The sequence below is a fragment of the Solenopsis invicta genome, chromosome 4 (assembly GCF_016802725.1).
Source record: "Solenopsis invicta isolate M01_SB chromosome 4, UNIL_Sinv_3.0, whole genome shotgun sequence".
Lineage (NCBI taxonomy): Eukaryota > Metazoa > Arthropoda > Insecta > Hymenoptera > Formicidae > Solenopsis > Solenopsis invicta.
In genome coordinates, this window is record NC_052667.1 from 15,990,083 (window position 1) to 16,015,393 (window position 25,311).

The 25,311-nt window shown below is 33.5% G+C and overlaps 1 protein-coding gene and 1 long non-coding RNA gene across 4 annotated transcripts in view; both read right to left on the minus strand.

Moving 5' to 3' along the window:
* The window catches only part of LOC113004637, a 124,306-nt gene that overhangs the window by 91,516 nt on the left and 7,479 nt on the right, over positions 1 to 25,311 (minus strand). The gene's annotated exons all lie outside the window — the stretch shown is intronic.
* LOC120357662 lies at positions 7,295 to 12,888 on the minus strand. The gene is made up of 2 exons (XR_005574681.1): positions 7,510 to 12,888; positions 7,295 to 7,434 (listed from the first exon to the last, which is right to left on the minus strand). It is a non-coding gene; the product is annotated as an uncharacterized LOC120357662 (long non-coding RNA).

Genomic DNA, 25,311 nt, shown 5'->3' on the forward strand with positions numbered 1-25,311 from the left:
GTTTACTTTAAAAGAAACACAGTTTCTTGTTACAAAATTATATATTTTTAATTTTCTATTGTTTAGAATTTTCCTGATTTAAAATTTTTCTGCGTTTAAAAACTTTAGAAATACCATTAGAAATACATTAGAAATATTATTTTACTCCTGTTTAACATTAAACAGCAAGCATAAAATGATGTCTCTAATGTTTCTAAACACCACCCTCTAGAATGATAATCAATTTAGCAAAGAAATATTTCAATATAAAAATTTTGCTTAAAAAACCATATTAACAAAATTCCATGTTATCGTTCTTTGTACATATAATTTGTAATGTGTACAGCCGAATAAAAAGTTAAAGAACAAAAAAAAACACTTGAATGTACCTACATTCGTGAGACAATACACTCAAGTTTGAGAATAATGAGGAAGTATAATAGTAATGAACATTTAACGCCGCACGCTACGCCACTGACTCAACAATCGTTCTTCTGTAACAGTACTATAGGTGCTTAAACTATTTAATTATTCGTTATTTTGTCGAGAATGACTCATTTCCGCAACTTACGGCTTTAATACAGTAAAGGTTTGAATTATGTCTCCACCCATCAAATTTTATTAAAATCGGTGATCCCTTCTCGGCGGATTTTTTTTGTCAATTATGTTATGATCCAGACAGCACAAGATATTATACAAATACTCATACGTAATATTCTGTGATTATATCAAATTTACGTGAAACATTCGTATAACATCTCAGTAGAAAGTTGTTTTTGAAGATAAAATTGTAACATACAAGAGATATATAAGTATATACTAATAATGCACTATGTCCGCGTTGGCTCATCTCGCAGACTTACTCTGATAGCTTGTAGAGATACTATTAAAAATATATCCCCATATAGTATGAAATTAATTTATCTCAATTACATCCTGGGTAAATCTTTAATGTATTCAATATGGTTCCGTGATGAAATAGCACACGCCCTCAGATTTGTAACTTCTTTTGCTCTTGTAGAAAAATACTACTGAGCACTACTAGTGCGCAGAAGTATTTTGAGGCACTACTGTACCACTACACTACTACACTACAACACTACAACATTATTGCTGTGTAGTGCAGAAGAGTGCAGTAGTTTAAAATAGTGCTAACAATAAGTAGTATTAAGATTTTCTGTAGCTTTCATTACTTTGTTTTGTCATAAGTTGTTTTTAATACAATTTTAATTCAAAAAAAGTTATGTATATATAATTGCAATTCTTATCACTCGAACACATTTTATTTAACAATACACATTCACATGTAAAATTATAAAACTTTATATGACCATATTTTAATAATCCTAGCAAATATCTTATTCATCTATGCAAGTTTACATAAGGTTTGTTATCACAATGATATACAAACTAATCAATCCAGCTAACAAGACAACGTCGAAAACATAATTATTTTCAAATCGATTGTACTGTATTGTATCAGTTGTATTATATTTTACTGGAAAATTTAGATTCACAATTCAATTAGAAAATTGAAAAACATAATTTAATTGAACTTTATAAAGCTCAATCATTGTACTATACAACTGATTTGAAAGGTATTATGTTTTACTAAAAAAATGCAAGTTTAAAAACACAATTCAATCTTATTAGACCAAACAGAGCTTTCTAATAATTTTAATTGAACATTCTCAAGGAAAAATGATATATAACATCTCTATAAATGTTTAAATCATACGCGGACTAATAGAAACGATTAAGATACGACTAATATTTATAAAACAATTATAGTAATATTCAAAATTTGATTTTTGTAATTTTAACAATACTTTTATTAGATACACGGGGTAATCTAACCTATACCTGTCAATATGATAAATCATTTACTGACTTTTGATGAAGATTTGCTGCTCTTACATATTGAACACTCGTAAAACTAAACACTACAAAAAATTATTTAAAATTATGTGGTCACTGTGTGAGAATACAAAATCAGACTTGCATCAGCGCGGCATTCTAAATTCCAATATAACGAGGTTAATAACAAGAGCTTACTGTAGTATAATATAGTAAGTTAATCTTATTACTGTAATAAGTTGGCCTCCGTAACATTCGTATTACAATAACCGCATGTGGCGCATTCGCATTACATACGCATGTGGCCCATCGAATGTAGTATTTTCGTGCGGGATTACAATAATCACATGGCTTACAATTCCTAGCCCGTGCATCTTTTTCGTAAGGAAAGTGCAATTGTGTTCAGTGCAGTAGTGTAGTGGAGCAGTAGTGCCGTAGTACTTCAAAATACTACTGCGCACTAGTAAGGCTTAATAGTATTTTTCTACAAGGGTGGAGACATCATTTCGTTAAAGACCATAAACATGTTCAGATGTATTTTTCCAGAAAAATAGAAAATCCTTTCTATGAGGAATGGTCGTATCATCCTTAATGCTTTGAATAGACAGATACCAATAACGGAAAATTGAAAATCGAAACTTTAAAATTGTTGAAGATTTTTCGATAAGCATGTTTTACACAATATTTTTCCTATATAAAGTTAAATTATCCCATACAACCCAATCAGCACAATATTTAAAAAATGTTTTTAAAAACATTTATAAAAACATTAAAAATAATGGGTTAAGTGCCCTTTATTCATTAAAAAAATGTTTATTTTAACGTTAAAAAAATGTTTTTCAAATATTATAAAAACGTTTTTAAAACATTTCAAAAAAACGTTTATTAAATGTTAAAGAAACGTTCTTTTTAACAAAGCATAAATGAGCAAAACAATATTTAAAAAAAAGCTTTTGCAATAAAAAATTTTTCAAAAACATTAAAATTAATGGATTCATACCCTTTTTTACATTAAACAATTTCTTTTAATATTGAGGTTTTTTCTTAAGAATTTTTTTCTCGGAAATTTCTACGCGGTCACCCATCCAAGTTGCGACTTCAGTGAACGTTGCTTGACTTTTGTGATCGCTGCGAACTGATCCGTCGTGATGATTTGTAAACACTTCGTGTTTATGCATGTACATCACTGATAGGTCAATATGTTATTGAAAAGACAAAATATATATAATTAAAGTATATTATTTATTTAAATATATATAAGTTAATTTTTTACTGATTTTCATAAAAGTTATTGAAACATTTTTTAAACGAATTTTAAAATTAATAATAATTGAAAAATAAAGAGCTTAAATGTTAAATAAATAATAAATAAACATAATTTTATAGAGATAAAAAATAAGAAAAAAAATTAATATTAAATAAATATTAAATAAGTATCAAATAAACATTTAAAAATGCTTACTAAAATCATTTTTTAAATTAAATAATTCATGAAAAATAAATACTTAAACAATAATAAATAAATATTTAAAAAATGTTTATTTAAAAAAAAACAAATAAATAATATTAAATTAATGTGAAATAAATGTTAAATTAATGTTTTTGAAAAATGTTTTTTTAAATGAAAAATTAATGTGAAATAAATATTAAATTAATGTTTAATAAATTTTAAATTAATATGTTTAAAAAATGTTTTTTTAAATAAAAAATTAATGTAAAATAAATATTAAATTAATGTTTAATAAATGTTAAATTAATGTTTTTAAAAAATGTTTTTTCAAATAAAAAATTAATGTGAAATAAATATTAAATAAACGTTAAATAAACGTTAAATAAATATTTTCTCTAAATCATTATTTTAAATATTTAATTAATGTTAAATAAATATTAATAAATATTTAATAAATATTTTTGTTATAATGAATTGTACAATGAAAAATTAATATTAAATAAATATTAAAAAAACATTTAAAAAATATTGTGTGCTGATTGAGAACAGAGAGATTACAGAAACATTGCAGAATGATTTCATTGAAACATTGTAATATTGCATATTGATTGCGAAACATTGCTGCCACATTGCTGTAAGATTGCAGCAAAATTAACTTAACAGCAAGGCTTTACTTAGCCTTCATCAGCCTATTAATACAGTTAAAAGTTCATCTCTTTACAAAAGAATTTTCTTTCCTCTTAGACTAAAATTTCTACAAATAACAATTTTTCCTAAACTGTCTTTTTTTTTAAATTATCGTGTGTATGTGTCGCATACCGTCTGTGATTTTTCTTGATGGCGAACGGGTAATCTCGTGCATCGAATGTTGTGTGTGTGTGTGTGTGTGTGTGTGCGTGTGCGTGTGCGTGTGCGTGTGCGTGTGCGTGTGCGTGTGCGTGTGCGTGTGCGTGTGCGTGTGCGTGTGCGTGTGCGTGTGCGTGTGTGTGTCGCGCGCGCGCGCGCGCGTGTGTGTGTGTGTGTGTGTGTGTGTGTGTGCGTGTGTGTGTGTGTAGGTGTTGAGTCCTCCAAGCAGTCACAACTTTTTTTCCTTCCTCCTTACATGATGAAGAACTCACGATCACTCACGGCTTCATATGCAGGTTTTATTTTTCAAGCGTAGTATTTGCCACGTTTGTTCTCTGTGTGTTGACGATGGAGTTATTGTTTTGTATGAATTGTAAGATTTTTTGTCATAGATCAATTAAAAGGCTTACTTAGAAGAGTATTTGAACAGAAATTATATGGACGTTCGCCATCGTCGACGGTCTTGTTGCCGAGACAGACAGAGCGCAAGTGAGGCAGAACCATTAGAGCAGAAGTCAGTAACGTATGTTCGTGTTATCTTTAAGCGAGTCGAGTAAACAGAAATAGGAATCATGAAGAAGGTCTGTGTCATTCTGTGAGTTTAGTCCGTTTGTTTGTTGTTTTATATGTATCATTTCCGAAATTAATCTCTTTTGGTAATTTTCTTCAGTGTCCAGAATTTTTATGTCCTTCCAATTGAAGGAATGGTCAAAAAATATTCTATGGTTTGTTATGACTGAGTGTTTTGAAGGATCAAGTTTTATATTGTTAATATGCTCTTTTGTTCTAGTCCTCAACTGTCTCTTCGTCTACCCTACATATGTAGCATCGCAATTATTACAAAAGATCTTATAAACGACATTGCTACTGCAGTCCCTCTCCGTTTTGTCTTTATGTACTTTGATGAAATTGTTAATTTTATTTATGCATCTATAGCCGAATGTAAATGTATTTTTGTCTAATAAAGATGTTGTTTTTTCAGAGATATTCCGAATGTAAGGGACAACAATGAATTTTTTTGTGTTCTCATCTTTTTTTGTCTGGTCTTGATCATTTTTGATGATGGGTGCCATTTTTGTATTAAATAGATTTTTTATTTTTATTTTAATATATTTGAAAACAAATTCTAGAGGGTATCCATTTTTTAGGACACGATAATTTTTTAAAAAAAGACAGTTTAGGGAAAATTGTTATTTGTAGAAATTTAAATCTAAGAGGAAAGAAAATTCTTTTGTAAAGAGATGAACTTTTAACTGTATTAATAGGCTGATGAAGGCTAAGTAAAGCCGAAACGTTCCAATTATTAGCGACTATATTAATGTAATTGTAAATCCTGAATTAAATCAATTTTGCTCGTTAAATTGACCGTTTTCAACATTATATTTGTGTTTATTCACATTACGAGCGTTGCCTTATGCTTATTATTTAACTATGGCATTTTGTTACCCACTTTATTAGTTGTACGTAGAAATCTGCAAAAATTAACAAAAAAAGCTTTTGTGTACTGTACACCTCTCGCAAAAATTTATCTTGAAAACGTAGAAAAACGATTTGAGAGTTTTTTCAATCTTTTAACTTCTCAAGCAGAAAATGCTGCTATAGTCTGCTTTATCTTATCCTCGTTTTTAGAATAAATGGTTTTCTTATATTGATTCTAAATATCATTCAAAACTTAAAAATTTATTTAAAAACCTTGTTTCTAAAGAAGTTATTTCAGAAACAAGTACAAGTGATAATACCCATAATAAATTTAAACAAAACGATTTTTTTAATTTTAATTTTGATTCTGAAATTGATAATTCATATAATGAGCCAAGATCAAAAGCTGAATGCTTAATATCAAACTTTTTTGTTGAGGAAAGCAGAAATTTGCATTTATTGGAAAAATACCAAGAAATAAAAAGAAATAAAAAAAATATTTATAAAATTTAATACTCCGTTACCTTCTTCTGCTTCAGTAGAAAGACTTTTTTCATATGCCACAATTACAAATTGTCCCAAAGCAAACCGGCTTTCAGATGAGATGTTTGAGAAACGTGTTATTCTAAAAGCTAATTTAACTTATGATAAAAAAACCCGAGAAAAAAGCAATAAGTAAGCAACTGATATCTAAATATATTAAACATATTACTATATCGTATAATTACAAAATGTAATCTTTGTACAAAAAATTATTATTGATTATTTGATTATAATTTCATGTTTACAATCCGTCCATAAAAAAAAATTTCAATATTATTTTAAAAATGTTCATTAATAAATGTTTATTAATTTATTGTTCATTATTGTTCATTAAAATTTACTTTTTGTTATTTATAAAATTTTTGACAAAATACCCTGCTTTGAAATTTTTGTAATAAAACATTTAATAGTAAAACATGATTTTATTTCTTATACTACCTAACAACATAATGAATTTCCTTAATACATGTACACATTTGTAGAGTATCATGACAATGACATTAGTTCAATTACTGTTTATCGTAATATTATCTATATTTTACGGTACATGTTATGATTACAGTTATGTAAAGTGTGTGTGCAGGCGGCAGCCCTCAATACCTAGTCACCTTTACTAAAAATCTATAATTGACGTTACATCTACTATAAATTTTTAGTATTGGCAACAAATTTTGAAACCCAACCTTAAACGACGGATATGTACTTTTAGTAGTTCTTAATCTAATTACAATTACAGTTAATTAATTAATAATTAACAATTACGTAATTGTAATTTGTACATAATTACTTTTTGTAATTATTTAATTTAATTATTTGTAACAATTAACAATTACAAATTGTAATTGTTACTTACATTAACAATTACATTATAATTGTAATTTGTAATTGTTAATTTAATTTTTGCCCAACTCTGAACTACAACGTCTTTGAGAGACACAGCTAAGTCCTTCCAAAAATATTTATTTACGTGCGGGAGGTTTTGCTTACAATGTTGGAGACGCGTTGTGTCCGCGTTGCTTGGTTATGAGGAATTTTTCATCGGATGTTCGAAGCATGTTGTTTCTGTATTGCTTGCGCGCGACGAGTTTTCCGTTGGATGATCGATGTGTGTTGTGTCCGCGTTGCTCGTGCGCGAGGAGTTTTGCGTTGGATGAACGGGAGGAAGCGTTGCATTCGCGTTGAGTGAGAGAGAGAGAGAGAGAGAGAGAGAGAGAGAGAGAGTTATAGTTTTAGCTTAGAATTTCTTCTTTTCGGGATTGAGATTTCGTCCCAGGAGGGAGGGAGCCGGTTCCTTTCTTGCAGAAAGACGTTGGTTTGGAACTTGGACGGCGCTCGGTAACCTGTGGCAGGAGCCCAGGGTAAAGCAGGAGGTCATCGAATGAATTGTAATTGCAGACGCAGACGCGCTCGCTAACCTGTGGCAGGAGCCCAGGATAGGGCAGGAGGTCATCATTTTGATCTGATTTGCGGAAGACGACACTCGGTTACCCGTGGCAAAAGCTGGGGGAGAAGAAGAGAGTTTAAGATTTCTTTCTCTTCTAGAAAGTTGTTGGTTTGGGAGTGACGCTGGCAACGCTCGGTAACTCGTGGTAGTGGCCCGGGGTAAAGGTCGTCGATTTTGCCTGGAAATCCTCACCTTGGAAGATGAATTCTAGAAATTGTTTTTCAGTCAGGAGCTGAGAGTGAGCTTTGATTCTTTTTCTTCTGGATCGCAGAGGGCGGCGCTCGGTGGTCTGAGTCAGGAGCTCAGGGTGAAGCGGAGAGTCGTTAGGTCTTTTTGCGAGAATTTTGTCTTAAATTTTGTTTAAGATATAGGAGACGAGAATTCGTGAGTAAAAAAGTTTTTCCTTTACAGGTTTATTTTATTTTAAGTGAGATACTCGTCGGATTCTGTTTTAATTTCAATTTTAAGATTCGTGCGAGGTGACTTTCTTCGTGTGAAGCATTGCCATATTTCTTTTTAAGAAGACCGTCTTGCCCCGGTTTTTGATTCGGGGTTTTGCCGTGGGCCTAAGGGCAAATGCCGAGGCAGGGACATGGGAAGCCTGGAAAGCGTTGGGTTCCTGAAAGTTTATTCCCCTTCTTTGTCCGAAGAATAAAGAAACAAGCGCACAAGACTCAAGATGAAGAATATGAGCAAACAACAAGTCGTGAGGAATCTTTCGGCCCTCTGAATTAGTTGACGGGACGACAACTTTGAAAAAGGGAGGCAATGTTGTGCGCTCGCCCTGAAGAAATGACTAATATCGATTCGCGTGAGGCGATTAATGTGCGCAACAGGAAAAAATCGTTTCCTGTTAACGGTTGTTATGTTTGTCGTCTTGATCTTAAATACAAAAGATAATGAAAAAATAGTCTTAGTTTTTAAACGAGTATTTATTTTATTACTTTTTTATTGCTAAAGTTACATCCTATAATCTTTGTATTTTTTATTTTTTATTTTATTATAGATTTATTCTTTGGAAACACAAAGAAACTGTTTTCTGCATTAGAAAATGTTGTTAATAAAAAGCTGCTTTTTGCATGGTAAGTACGTAAATTATTTTATCACAAATAGTTTTAACGTTCTCGAAGACTAATATTATTCAGAGTTCATTATTTCAGTACATATTATTCAAAGATTATTATTCAAGTACATACTATATTATTCAATGAGGGATTCAAATAGGTGATTAGGCCACAATGGTGCGCGAAGTGCATTTATAAAAAGCTGTGAAACAGTGCATTGCATATCAACGTCAATAGTCACCAAGTCTTCTTATCTAGTGTCCTTGTTGCCAACCCTGGATGTGACTTCGGTCCTAGCAGATAGATGAAGGGCAAAAGGCGAGTCTCTGTCGCCTAAAAACGAGAGCAAACCAACTAAGGAAAGGAAAATCTCTATAGAAAACCAACTCCTAACCCAAAGTGTCAGTTCCGTGCTGAAGGATGCATAGCTACAGGAGGATAACAATGCAGGCTTAAACGGTCTTTTTCAAGTACATGAGTGCAAAACAAATATCTCCTTGGAACTGTAAAACTGTATAAATATAACAAAAAAGAGAAAACGATATAGTCCTGAGCAGGCGTTACAAAAAGATAAACAAGCAAAAATTGATACTTACTGACTGGGCACTGTACAAATGTCCTACAGGTATAAAAGCCTAAACCAAATACGTTGTATTAAAAAATATGCAATTTTTTATTGACGCCCAGTGGGCCAAAATCCCGAAAAGCTGGTCAAAAGTCAAAAAAAGAATTTCAAATTTTCGAGAATATTATTACATTTTCTAAAAAAGAACTAAATTCCCTATTAAATGTTGCCAACCCTAAAATTATTTCATCTATACTTAAATTTTCATTTCAGTTCAAAGTTGCCCTTTATACGGAACAGACGTAACAGTAAGAATAACAAATATTTTATATCTAGTCTTGTATGCTTATTTCGAAAACGAAATGCGCAAATTCAATTCTGCAAAATGGATTTTATTCCTGGAGGTAAGTATAACAAAAGACGATAATAATGTAATCTTTTTATATGTGTTATATATACAGTGCTTTCCAATAGAGATGATAGGATTTCGAAAGTGTACTGCGGCCATATTTGAAATGCAATCTTTGACATCTAACGTTTGTTGTCATCAGTAGATTTGCCATTTCATCATGAATAAGTTCACATTGCCACAACATTTGAAAATTATCCAAATTTTCTATCAAAATTCGAGAAGTTTTGTTGCTACTCAAAGAGCGTTTTGTACGTAGTGTCAACAAACAAAATTGTCGATACTGGTGCGCGTCAAACCCTCAAGTGATTCACGAGACACCATTACATCCTCAAAAAATCACTAGTGCGGATTATGGTATAATGGCATCTTGGTTCGTACTTCTTTAAAAATAAAGAGGGCTGATCCGTTATATGAATAGTGAGCTCTATCGTGGTATGCTTACCGAGTTTTTCTTCCCAAAAGTTAATAAAATTGATGAAGACGACATTATTTTCCAATAAGACGGTGCTCCTTGTGACACAACGGGCCTTACAATAAATTTATTGTGTGAAAAGTTCGGTGAGTTACTCATTTCAAAAAATGGCCCTAACAACTGGCCACTAAGATCGTGTAATTTAACATCGCTTTTTTCTGTGAGGCTATGTTAAATCACAGGTTTACACAATCAAGCTCAAAACTCTTGATGAACTTGAAACAAAAATTTGTGCAACCATTGCCGCCATACCACCCGATATGCTGCACAGAGTCATCAAAAGTTGGCCTGATCGGATCACCCAGTGCAAAAAGAACCGCAATGGCCATTTGAATATTTTGTTTAAAAAATAAATGGCATAAAATTTACATCATAATAAAGTCATTTCAATCCATTAAAAAAAAAATTAATTAAAAATTAAATTTCTTTCAATTTAATTTATCGCCTTTATTGGAAAGCACTATAATAGATTTTAAGTTAAATTTAAATCAGTAAGAAATTATATATTTTAAAAAAATTAAATTTTTAAGTACCCAAATAGTTATATATTCCACCTCATTCCGAGATGTTACTGAAACATCTTTTAGTTTATATTTCTCTCTTTCGAATAAAAAAAAATTTAGCTGCTTATATCTGCTCTTCTGGTTTTGCGACAATTTTTTTGTACGAGCGCTCTGTGCTGTAAGTTTCAGTATCAATCGCTAGCGACATAGAATAAGCAGATCATGCCGCAGCATTCAGATAGTCGTTCTGTTTGTGGATCTTTTGTTATTATACAATGATACAGTACTATAAAGAAAAAAAGATTTTGGACTTTAAAAACCTCAGGTATCAAATTTCGATTACATTAAACATATTTAAAGTACATGTTTCCGCTATACTGAATTTGCCATTGTATTTTTTTGCAACTTGAAGTTTAAATTCATAATTAGCAACTTCAAAAATTCCAGAATATCAAATTTCAACTACATTAAACATATTTAAAATACATTTATCTAAATTGAATTTTTGTTTTTTGCTATTTTGATTTCAGATTCGTAATCAACGACCTCAAAAACCCTAGGATATCAAATTTCAAGCAAATCAAAAAACACTTTCATATTTTCGTTATTTTTTCGGGATTTTGGTCCACTGTGTGACGTACGCGAATTAAGTAACAAAATAACCAAATACAGACATTAGTTCTAATGCTGTGATTGGTGATAAAAGTGATCCAAGTGATTCAAGTGCTCTTAGAGCATGCGACGCAAACAAACCTTATATAGTCAACATCTGGAACATTAAGCAAAGAACTACCAAAGAACCTCTACTAATGTCTTTAAACTTAAACCTGACCAAACAAACAAATATATTAAAATTTTGCTATAGTGTAAAGTTACGTTCAAATCTCCACATCAAAGACGAGAAATACCCCAATGTGCTAATTGTCAGCACTATGGCCACACTAAAAGTTTTTGCCGCTGAAAAACAAGATGTGTTAAACGCAGTTCATCATTCCACTATATGTAGACTTCCCACCTAAGATCAAATAATATCAAATGTGTGTTGTGCAAGAGTAATCACCCTGTTAATTACAAAGGCTGTATGATTTATAAAAATCTACAGGTATGCAAACATCCAATTCTACGTAAAAAAGAACTGCTGCACGAACGCAAGATGCTGAAATGGAATAGAATAACCTGCAGATTACATTCTCAAAATCAATCTCACAAGTACAACAAAGGCGAACATATGCATACATGGGAACATAGGTTATACAAGAACAAATCGCTCCAAGCACTCCAGTTAGAAGTAAAACGACTAGAGAGGTAAGGAATACAAGTTCGAAAGTCAATGGGGGATATGGGGATATGCTCGAATTCAAGGCCATGATGATAGAACTCAAGGACAAAATAAGCGCCATGTTGAACATACTAACTGCTCTAGTTAATAAAATATTATAATAGGAATTTGAAACACCAATGAGCTGTCAAAACACACGCAAGTTAAAATATTTTTTATTAAACTACAATATAGACGTTATGCTTATCTCTAAAATGCGTTTCACAAATAGAAAATACTTTTGTATGCACAAATACAATATATATGACACGATACATCCAGATGACACGACTCATGGATCTGCCATTATAATCAAAAACAATGTCAATTAAAACAATATCAATCTTGTGTGAAAAAATCATTCCAAAAAGAATATTTACAAAAAACTATTGTGGTGGTTGAGGACATAAATCTATAAAAAACTCTTTCAGACAAGTTCTTAGAAGTTAAAGCAGTGCCAGTGACACAAAAATGTCATTACTTTTTTTCTGTACCAGGCAAAAAGCAGCTTCTTATTAAAAAATGTTCTAATGCAGAAGTAGTTTCTTGTTTCCAAAAAAAGAAATCTATAACAAAAAATACAAAATACAAAAAATGTATAGTATGTAACTTTAGTAACAAAAAAAAGGAATAAAATAAACACTTGTTTAAGAAAAGGTTATTTTTTCCTTATTTTTTGTATTATTATAATACAAATACTGTATATACAAGGTGTTTTGCAATCACCGAGCAATATTTTAACGGTGTATTCTGGAGGTAAAGTGAAGCAAAAAATCTTAATACAAAAATGTCGAAACTGCAATAGTTTTTGAATTATAACCAATCAAAGATAACCAGTAATGTCGCGTAGTATTGGCGCGCTCAGGCACGTAATTCCACAGCACATTAATCGGTTTATCATTTATTATTGATTTCACATAATATTGATTTTTACTACACAGTTTATTCCTAAGAATGTTATTAATTATTACTGTTAGAATTATTAAGTTTTATTGTTTCATAATTGCGAAACAAGAATTTTTACGTTTTTGACATAAAATATATTGTAATTATAAAAAATTTATTATTATTGTTGTAGTTTTTACTTTTAAATTGTGAAATCGTATAATTATATTATAATAAATCAAGGAAATAAGATTAAATCGTCCACATTTCAAAAGCAATTTTTATTTTTATTTTGATTTTGATATACTGATTGTGATATAAATTCTTTACAGTTTTTTCAGGGGGGAAAGGGTTAATATAGATGCTAGTAAGCATCAAGTATTATTAAATTAATTTTAATTTAATAAAAGTGATATTACTAACTCTTATTCAATTATAACTGTGTTATATGAAAGTAACGGCGCGCAGTTTGGTTGAGTCTGAGAAAGTATATAAAATCACACGTATACATAAAGCACTGAAATCCAGCTATGACCGAATAGGCCTGCTTGTTTAGATAGTATGTTACATGTATCGGTCAAATATCTTTCTAGTATTTAAATAGTTATTAAATTAATTAATTTAATTTGTAATATTATATCGTCATTCAATATCAGTTTAGAATTGTGTTTCAAAACTGACAAATAATCGCATGCTAGAAGTTGAAAAATCACACAAAAGTATTCTCAAAATTTAATTTAATTAAATTAGTCTTTTTGCTTCTTAAATTGTGTCGTCTATAAATCGGCTGAATTCAACTTACTCCTACTATTTGTGAAGACTATTTAATTTTTCTTTAATTCTAACTATGCTGCTCGCTTGTAGTCAATCCCTCCTCACCGCGTTACGGTTCTTTCCTCGGCAACAGCCAAGCGGTCCTATCCATGCGTGGTAGTTGCTGCTTTACTCCCTCTCGTCACGCCGCCTGGTCCTAGCTTGGTGATGGCTAGGTGGTCCCGCGCGCGGTAGGTAGGGAAAATACGCCTTCATTTGCCGACTTTAATTAATTTTTAAATTGTTAACTATTGCGAATTTTGAAAAATGTTAAAGGACTTTTTTTCTCAGTTTCACTTACTCTATTAACCCATGAGGGTATAAGCAGATTTTCTGGGTCATCCTGTATATAGTATATAATATTTTAATGTAATAATTTGTTAAATTTGTTAAATACAACCTTAAATTTTCCTCTGCGATGCGAAATTATTTGTTAATACGAGGTGTGTTCAAAAAATACCGGGAATTTTCGTTTTTTGAAAAAAATATTTATTTATTCGTCTACATTAATGTTGTCGCCTTCAAAATAGTCACCATTAGATATTATGCACTTATGCCAGCGCTTCTTCCAATCCCCGAAACACTTCTCAAACTCGATCTTTGGGATAGCCTTTAGCTCTTTCAGCGATGCGCTTTTAATGTCATCTATGCTTGTAAAACGACGGCCCTTTAAGGTTCTCTTTATTTTTGGAAATAGGAAAAAGTCACACGGAGCCATGTCTGGCGAATATGGAGGCTGGGGCATCATTACAGTATTGTTTTTGGCCAAAAATTCACGAACAAGTGAAGTGTGAGCAGGTGCATTATCGTGGTGCAAAAGCCATAAATTGTTTTTCCATAAATTCGGGCGTTTAATGTCATGGCATGAGCCAATTGATATGCCAACATCATCAGCGACTTCTCTGATTGTGATTCGGCGATTGTTCTTAAACATTTCTTTCACTTTTTCGACGTTTTCATCGGTTCTTGATGTGCTGGGGCGTCCTTGGCGTTCGTCATCTTCAACGTCTTCACGGCCATCTTGGAAACGATTATACCACTCGTAAACTCTTGTTTTACTCATAGCAGACTCACCATAGGCTTTTGTTAACATTTCACACACTTTATGTTATTTTTTACGCAAAATTTTATACAAATTCTTTGATCCATTTTTTTTCAGAAACGAAAATCGCCGAGCTCATAAAAACACGTGTAACCTTAGCGGCTGCCACAGACAAAGTAAACAATGAATACAGCTCAACATTTCAGCATACTTCAGGGGCATATATACCAACATAAACAAAAAAAAATTTGACTGTCGGACTCTCCAAACCCGCGAAATTTAAAAATTCCCGTTACTTTTTGAACACACCTCGTATATTACGCTTGGAACTTCTGAAACTCACCGGTGAGATACACGCTCCGTCCTACATCGTTTTCATCTCGAAATTATATCTCGAAAATGGCTGGGCCTTTGATAATACGACTTTGCACAATTAAAATAGATATATAGTATTTTATTTTGAATTAAAAATAAAAATCGATGTTGGTCCTTGGTTATGGTTTCAAAGATTTTGAAAGCTTAAATGGAAATAATAATAAAGATTCGAGTTACTTAAAATCTGACAATTAAGTTCAGAACTCTCGAGATTTAAACAACAAAAAATTGGAAATGAGGCTAATAAGAGTCAGCGCAGATATAAATGCGCAATCACAAATATTAGTATTCTACAATATATTTATTCATTCTAGATTATAAAAAAACGAACGTTTCGACTCACTTTGGTGTCATCCTCAGCGTATTAGATAAAAGAAACTTGAAAAATCTCTGAAAAAGTATCCAGCCGTTATTAGTCCATAATGCAATAAACATTTAAGTCACCAACGGTTTGCCAAATTCAATAGTGGCATCTTTATCACAGTGTCGACAAAATTGACATTTCTCTATATAATTCATGCGTTATATTTTAAAAGACATACAATTTTCATTAACACTGATGTAGTGATTCACCCCATTGGAACTGATAAAGACTTGGTGAAGCCTTGGATGTCGTTTTTCAATCAGGAATAATCTCTTGTCAAAAATGTCTAATCAAGAAATTTCCGTTCCGCAACGAGATGTATTCCTCGTCTCAAGTAAAACTGTTTACTAACTACATTAAATCTTAATTCCAAACAATATTGACAAAACATGCTAACTTAACGGAACACAAAATGTCAAGCGGTCAAAATAAAGATGTGCTTAATAAGTAGAAAATAAATAAAACAAATAAAAAAAATCGTACTGTATAAAAATATATAAATAATAAGTAATAGAGAATAAATAAGAGTAAAAAATTAATAAAATAAAAGAAGTCATGTCGTATAAAAATATATAAATAAATTAGATTTAAAATAAACATAAATCGATTCTCTTACAATTTTTTAAATAATGACAGATAGAGGAGGCCGGGGTAAAATGTTCCTGAGGTACATTGTTACAGTGGTTATAATTTCAAAATAAAAAAAGATAGCGATATGTTCTAAGTATGTCACGAAACAACAACCAATCACGCAAGTGCGGCAACTATTTTAATATTGCAAGTAGCGTTTAAGTTAATTTACGCCGCGGTCTGTGTAAAGACATGCTCGTAAATTAAGTAAGTAAATATTTGTCCATCGTAATTTTTTGGTCTATTTTGCTTATTTAAGGTAGTTCCTATTATTTATTGTGTTTATGTAGATGGATATACGAGGTCAAGGAAAGGTAGTACCTCTGATTTGCCATTGGGCCTCACTGACCCCAGGGTTCTTGGGTTGTCAGTGCACAGGCGCGTCTGACCCTGGAATCAAGATCGTCCGTGCGTAGTGAAGAACGACATCCTACACGAGGTGACCCTGTCTTATACAAAACACGGCGCATCTACACTGTGAAGTCGAAAACTATCACTGATGCAGGGCAGGAGCTATGTCAGTACCGTACTAAGGCGCAGAGAAACTGCCTCGACCCGGCTTAATAATATACTTGGGAGCAGGACTGTATCAGTGTCAACTGGTCCTGAGACTGCAATGCAGAAGAGAGAGGGACCTTACTGCATTATATCTCCCATGAACGTTTATGGAAATGGAAATGGCTTATAGTGGAAGTGATCAGTTGTGCGCCCTAACTGACAATCGGCGCTGCAACGGGTCCGGGCCGTGTGGTGTAAAATGGACTACCGGACATATGGCAGTGAGCAACCAGGCTGCATATGTAAACTTAGCTACTGGAAGACCTGCAGGTGGCACTCTTAACATAGCCACTTGGAACAATAGAGGGTTGCTGTCTCCTGGCAAACTTTATATCGTCAAGCAGGAGCTAGAGCGGTATGGTATCTCCTTTGCGGGACTCGCCGAAATCCATTGGAAAAGTAGCGGGCATTTCTGGAGTGATGACCACTGCGTCTATTTTTCTAGCAACAAGAAACAAAGCCGGAATGGTGTCGCCGTGCTGGTTCCGAAGAGATATAACGACGCCGTTTTGGGATACAAGCCTGTGAATGATAGGATGATGGTGGTGAAGATCAACACGAGTTCGGTGAGATTAAACCTAATTCAGGTGTACGTCCCAACGAGTGAGGCGCCTAATGAAGACACGGAAGCTTTCTATCAGCAACTGGAGGAAACGTTATCGATGATCCCCGGAAGGGAAATTGTGCTAATCCTGGGCAACTTTAATGCCAAGGTAGGGAAAACATGCTTGGATGATCACGCCAGATCAGCAGTTGGTCGGTTTGGGATCGGCGTATGCAATCAACGCGAAGAGCGGCTACTGGATTTTGCAATTGATAATGCACTTACGATTGCAAACACAGTATACAAACACCATATACGGCATCTGTACACGTGGGTGTCACCGGGCAGTCGCTACAGGAACCAGATAGACTATGCGTTAATCAGCTCAAGATGGAGATCTTCTCTCAAAGATGCAAAAACATATCCTGGAGCATACTGTGGGTCAGACCACAAATTGTTAAAAATAGAATTTAGGCTGAAGCTAGCTAGGCCTAAGAGGACAGCCTATAGTCGACCAACTCAAGTCAGAGATGGTAACTAATTCAGGGAGATCTTGAGGAGAACTTATGTGCAGCGAGAACAACACATGTCCTCAGACGAACTATGGTGCAACGCGAGAAAGTGGATTAGGACCGCTATGGCCCGTGTCAAGACCCCCAGAGAGAGGAGAAAAAAGCAACACTGGATATCGCCCGGCACCTTGGAGATCATCGAGAACAAAAGAACTCTTATTAAGTTCGGGCACCTATCTGAGGAAAAAACAAAATATCTAGCCCAATTAAACAGAGACATACAGAGGGGCTACAGGCGAGACAAAAACCAATTTATTCTGGATACCTCCCGCGACATAGAGATGCATGCTATTAGGAGTACAAATTGAAAACCGCCCTTTTCCAGTAGATGGCGCCAGCGGTAAATGCTGGCGCCAAACGTTAGATCAAAAATTTTAAATGTAAGGTTGGGCATCTGGCAACAATTCCTTATCATTGCAGTTGTGAATTTTTATCGGCGTTATATATTTTTTTGTGATCGAAAATGTCGAAATTTGTGCCCAATAAGCGTCATTTGCGGGAACTTTTGCTTTTTGCCTTCAATTCGAAAAAATCTGCGGCTGAGGCGCGTCGAATGATTGTAAAAACTTATGGTGAGGCTTCCATTAGTGAAAGAACGTGTCGAGAATGGTTCCAACGCTTCAAAAGTGGTGATTTCGGCGTAGAAGACAAGGAGCGTCCCGGACAGGTGAAAAAGTTTGAAGACGCACAATTGGAAACATTACTGAATGAAGATTCATCTCAAACGCAACAGGAGCTTGCAGATTCATTGGGCGTGACTCAACAAGCTATTTCACATCGTTTGAAAACCATGGAAATGATCCAAAAGCATGGACACTGCCATACGAATTAAAGCCGAGAGACGTTAAACGGCGTTTTTTCGCATGCGAACAGCTGCTCCAACGGCAAAAACGGAAGGGTTTTCTGCATCGTATTGTAACCGGCGATGAAAAGTCCATTATGATAATCCAAAGCGAAAAAAATCGTGGGGCTACCGCAGCCATGCATCAACATCGACGGCCAAGCCAAACATCTATGGCTCGAAGCTCATGCTGTGTATTTGGTGGGACCAGCTCGGCGTGATTTATTATGAGCTGTTGCAACCGGGTGAAACCATCACAGGAGCTCGCTACCAAACACAACTAATGCGTTTGAGCCGAGCATTGCAGGAAAAACGGCCACAATACGAGCAAAGACACGAAAAAGTGATGTTGCTGCACGACAACGCTCGGCCACATGTTGCTCAAGTCGTTAAAACCTATCTGGAAACATTAAAATGGGACGTCTTACCTCATCCGCTGTATTCTCCTGACATCGCCCCTTCAGATTACCACTTGTTCCGATCAATGGCGCATGGCCTGGCTGAGCAGCACTTCCATTATTACGAAGAGGCCAAAAACTGGGTCGATTCGTGGATCGCCGCAAAAGACGAGCAGTTTTTTCGACGCGGAATTCGTATGCTGCCCGAAAGGTGGGAGAAAGTAGTGGCCAGCGATGGACAATACTTTCAAGAATAAGTATGTAACCATTTTTCAACAATCAATCCTCAAATTTTGACAAAAAACGGCGGTTTTCAATTTGTACTCCTAATAATAGCAACCAAACAAGAGATCTTTTTTCAAAAATAAAGGTTATAATCCGACAGTTTCACGCGATGGGTTATGGAAAACGACATAGGCGTGGAGGTGCACGAGATCGAGAAGGTGCTGGACGTATGGAGGAGATACTGCAAGAAGCTGTATGCGGACCCCCACCGGCCTCTGAATCAGATAAAGCACCCGGAGGCACCTCCCGCAGCCCCCATTATAGTAAAGCCTGACATCATGCGCGAGGAAATAGAGAGACCGGTAAGTATGCTGAAAAAGGAAAAAGCATGCGGTTCTGACGGCATAACGACTGAAACCATTCAGGCGACTGGCGACCTGGGCATTCGGGTGCTCTGGGATATATGCCGCAAAATCTGGCAAACTCAGGAGTGGCCAAAGGAGTGGGCGAAGTCCATCTTTGTACCGCTTCATAAAAAAGGATCTATGAGGATCTGCAAAAATTACAGACTCATAGCCTTAATGTCACATGCCAGTAAGGTCATGCTGCACATTCTTCACTCAAAAATCAGGTCTTTCCTTGATGACCAAATACCTCAAGAACAGGCCGGTTTCGAAGGGGAAACAAATATTAAATGTGAGACAGATAATTGAGAAGGCACGTGAATTTAACTCCCCGGTATACCTATGCTTTGTGGACAGAAGGCCTTCGATACCGTCCGGTGGACCCATCTCTGGAGGATCTTAGATGAGATGGAACTGCCCCGTCATCTGGTAGCCCTCCTCAGGTCACTTTATGATAACAACTCCGCAAAGGTGCAGCTCGAGAACAGGGTATCCTCACAGTTCCGAGTTGGGGCGGGCGTCCGCCAAGGATGTATTCTCTCGCCGATCCTATTCAACGTCTATACAGAAAGCATCATGCGGAGTGCCCTGGATGACTGGGATGGCGGCTTCTCTGTTGGTGGATGTAAGGTTAGCAACTTGAAATACGCCGATGACACCACCTCGATTGCCACTACAAAGGAAGACCTAGTGGAACTCATTAGACAAGTCGAGGTTGCCAGTCAGGAGATAGGACTGAAACTGAATCGCCAGAAGACCAGGGTTATGATCATTGACAGGAAGAATAACAACCAACCTGACACAACTCGAATTGCGAACTGTGAGGTTGTGTCAAGCTTTGTATATCTTGGCGCAGTCCTGTCGAATGAGGGTGGCTTCAGTAACGAAATAAGAAAGCGGATTGAGATATCAAGAAGTGCCATGTCTTGTCTCACAAAAGTATGGAGGGACAAACAAATCTCGAACGCAACCAAAATGAGACTCGTAAAATCACTCGTGTTCTCCATCCTCCTATATGGAGCGGAAACATGGACAGTCCTAAAGAAGGATCGTGACCGCATCAACGCTTTTGAGATGTGGTGCTGAAGGCAGCTCTTGAGGATTACATGGACGGCCAGACACACGAACGCCTCTGTCCTGAGTGAGCTCGGAGTTCGCTATCGTTTGGACGCGACTGTGTTCGATCGCATTCTTCGATATTTTGGACATACGATGCGCCGCGAGGGGGGACTCGAGAAGACAATCATGGAGGACAGGGTCCTTGGGATGCGTCCGCAAGGGAGAACGCCATCAAAATGGGTGAATCAAATAAAGACATTGACGGGCATTCCTCTACGAGAATCTAGGACCGAAGCACTGAATAGAGAAAGGTGGCGCCTATCCGTAAATAGGGCTTTATTTTTTACGAATCACGACGCCTCAGCTATGAAGCAAACAACTTAGGAGGAAGAGATGGATATACATTCAGAAATATGATACACTAGTGTTTATTTGTCCATTTTAATATGTAGGCAAAAAATTGTATCAAGATGTTACATGTGTCGAATGGGGCTAATTGTTACCGTAATTTGGGGTACGTTGTTACCCTGGAAAAATTTGCCCTGTCGCATATGTGCAGTTGTCTATATCGATTCTCATTTTGTTATAGGATGCGGACATATAACAAAAGACAGAAAAAGTTTTAATGGAATATACAACATTTAATCTCAAAGAATTAAAGTGGAAGCAGAAATGAGAAAATTTTATTAAAATAAAAATTTTTTAAACTACAAAAACTTGACGCTGTTAGATATTCAAATATCTATCTAATAATCAAATGTTGTAAAGTATAATAGTAACTTAGAAAATTATAATAACTTACAATGTTATTTAAATGTTAAAGAAACTTAATTTGTAACTAACTTCTAATTGTTTTTATAACGCATATTTTATAAGTGTTACATTTATTGCATTCGTTCTGTCAATTCTTTTCCTTGCTTTTCTTATCCAGTAGCGCCATGTTTTCATAGTTAAAAAATTTTTTATTTTAATAAAATGTTCTTATTTCTGCTTTCTTTTTTAAGTTTTTAATATTTAACTTTTTATTGTTCTTCTAAAAGGTTGATTACTTTTTTATTTTATTATTATTTAAATTAGGTACGTAAAAAGATCACAAAGATTATCTTAATATTGTTTTCCTAAAAAGCTGATCATTTTTTTATTTTATTATTATTTAGATTAGATTTTTAAATTTATTATTTAGAAAGATCGTAAAGATCATTTCAAAGTACTGATCTCATAAATACAAATGTTTGTCACAAAAAAATGAGATAAAATATAGTTTTAAATGTGATTTATAATTATTATAAACTCTATGATTGTTAACATAATTATAATTAAATATAAATATCAGTTGTTTAGTTTTAATATACCTGATTGTCTCGTTACCTCGTTAAATATTAATTATAAATATAATTCACGTGTTTTGATTTATTAAAAAATGTTTTTTTTTTCTTTAAATGACTTTATATCTTTTGGTAACAAATTACCCCAGTGCAGTAACAACTAACTCCATGAAGGGGTAAAACGTTCCTCTCTGACTCTGACACTTATAAATAACTTTGTACAAAAATCAATGATAATATACTACAATTAACTCTAATATACTACAATTTACTTAAATTAGAAGTCACCACTTTCTACATACTCGCAGTTCATGATTAATGAAACAACTAGAGCTTATTGGTTGTTACGTTAATCATGAACTATAAATATGTAGAAAGATAGCGACTTTTCAGTTTGAAAAATTTCCCCATGGACAGAATCAAAGTCCTTGGGTGTGCGTGCGCTCAACAATAAAAGAGCAGGGATGGGAAGTAACTCGTTACTTGTAACGAAGTTACAGTTAGAGTTATCTTTTTTTGGTAACTGTAACTTAACTTCGTTACCTTTTTCAACTGTAACTATAAACTTAACTTAGTTACATTGGGTGTTTTTCAGCTATGACACAAGTCGACACTGTGTAACACAGTGTCCATTAGTGTAAGAAAGAAAATTTTAGTTGTCTGATTGACCAATTTCTTACGATTACGTCTATTATAAACCAACCTTTATCCTCAAAAAATTTAGAACATAATTTACATAGTTTTTATCTGTACATATAAGTAATTAATATTTAATATATGTAAACATGTCACATGCATCTTATGCGTCGTCAATAAAGACTATAATAAAAACTTGAGCCTTTAGCCTTAAGAAATTGGCCAAACACAATCGATTATTCTTCTATAAATCAATTATTATTGGTCAATTTCTTAAGGTTAAAGGCTTAAGTCTCTACTGTAAACAACGCTTTACACAATTAAAGATAGAAAAGACTTTACGTGGATGCCCTTCAGTAAAAGTCTCGTATTTAAATTATCAATGTTTTATAATATTACAAAAAAAAAAAACAGAAAAGTAACTGAAAAGTAACTTTAAGTTACTTTTTTAATAACTGTAACTGTAACAAGTTATTTTTTAAAGTCAGTAACTTGTAACGGTAACTAGTTATTTTTTTGGAAGACAGAAACTGTAACTGTAACTAGTTATTTTTACAAAGTAACTTTCCCAAGCCTGTAAAAGAGTTATACAATTACCAAAAAAGGCTTTACAGAAGGACGTATTTCACCATGAGTGCCGCGTACGCATCACATTACAAGCCGTATTTTTGAGTTTATATCCAAAAGGATCAAAAATGTCATATGAATCAGCTGCAAAATACATGAAAAAGTCAAAGACATTTGTAAGTGCGTGAAACGCTTTCGGCATAAAAAAACATCGAAAAACATAACCTGCCAGATTGTGATTCTCAAGTAACGACAAAAAAGGAGGACAAAGTGATTTTATAGATGTTAAAGAAGAATTCTAGTCTATCATTGCGTAGAAGGCAAACAATTTTGTGTAAAAAAGATCTAAATGTGTCATGTGACACTATAAGAAGACGTTTACTGGCCCATAAAGTAAAATTTCGAAGCATTGAAGAAATTGCTAATGTCCAAAAAAACACGTCGAAAAAAGACTCACTTGGGCGAAATTTGGATCACGATGGGGCCAGATAATTTTTATGGACGAAACTTCTGTTTGAGCATATTCTTTGATCCATCAAGCTCTAAGGGAAAAAGATTTGGACCATCAAGCAGTTATTTCGATAGATTTGATTTATTTGGAGGTTTGCCACAAGATTATATTATAAAATTAGTCAAAAATTGCCTTGGAGATGCCAGGCAATTATTAGTAATGGAGACAACTGGACAACTTATTAATAATAAAGCGTCCTAGTCTATATTATATAGTATATGTATTCTTTTTTTTAATTTATTATCTCAAATAGTTTTCACATTTTGCCGTATACGCTCTTGTCAAACAGACTGTATATTATATAATATTAGTATTTGTGAATGCACACTTATACTCTCGCGGATTCTCATTAGCCTAATTTTCAATTTTTTATTGTTAAAATCTGACATTACCACGTAAAAGTGCAGATTTTTTTCTTTTGGAAACTAACTTTATTTTATTAACTCCGCTTTTAACCCCCAAAAAATAGATAAAAATAAACAGACAATGACAAACCCCAAAAACTTTTGTTCTTCCAACTACTCATCCAGCTGGATTGAAAACCCAAGATTTATTTGCACAAACAATTATATCTTTAAAACCTTTAACCTCGGTAAGTTTGATCAAAATCTGAAACATTTTTCAAAATAAATGGCTCATTTTGTCATGGAATGCCCCTTATACATTTGTGATAATACGTTCAAATTTAAAAACAATGATAAAGTACATATAATTTGTCAGGTATTGTGTATGAACATATTAACGCCATAAAAACCGAAGAGCTACTAAAGGAATAATTTCATAAACATTTGTTAGAATTCGTTATCTAATAAAAGAGATAATAGAAGTCATCTAATAAAAGAGATAATAGAAGCCATTATGTCCACAATAGCCATGATACCTTTTTTTCTCTAATTACAAATAAATTATTTTCAAATATTTCTGACGTTCACAAATATGTACCCAAGCAGAACAATAAGTCAAAATAACATTAAAATGATTCACAATTATGTCAAAATGATATCAAAGTGAATCGTAATTGATCGAAAAGTCGTCGCAAATTGATCGTAATGATCATTTTGCAGTCACTTTGACATCATTTTGTTGTCGTGATGACTCCCTGTTCTGCTTGGGTACACATTATACATATAATTACTTTTAATTGAATTATAATGATGATAAAACTAAAAATTTTTTATTATATAGATACAAATAAAATTTGATAAATATTTTATAAGAAATTAAAATTGCTAATTAAAGAATCAAATAATAGTGATCATCTGCCTCTTTTAATTTGTTTGCCTACGATGTTGTTTCTTTATAAAATTACTCTTACGCAGTCATTATCATGCGACAACAAGGTCAAAGATCATAAATGAAAGAAGATAACTGGCTATATTATCATCATTAATTTTATATAATCTTGAATTTCTGCATGACATATATTATATTACAATATCATTTGTATAATAATTACTTAAGTCTATCCATGCGATTTTGTCTCAGAGGTAATTATAAAAATAATTCAAAGTTTTGAAAAATATTATTAATATACGGACTTATAAAAATATCATATCTCTTTAAATTACATTCAATTCTCTAATTTAATTCTGCATAGTTTAAAATTATTATTGTTATATTAAATAAAAAAAGAAAAAAAAAGTTTTTTTTATATTACAGTATCTATAAATATAATTTTAAAACTCATGGG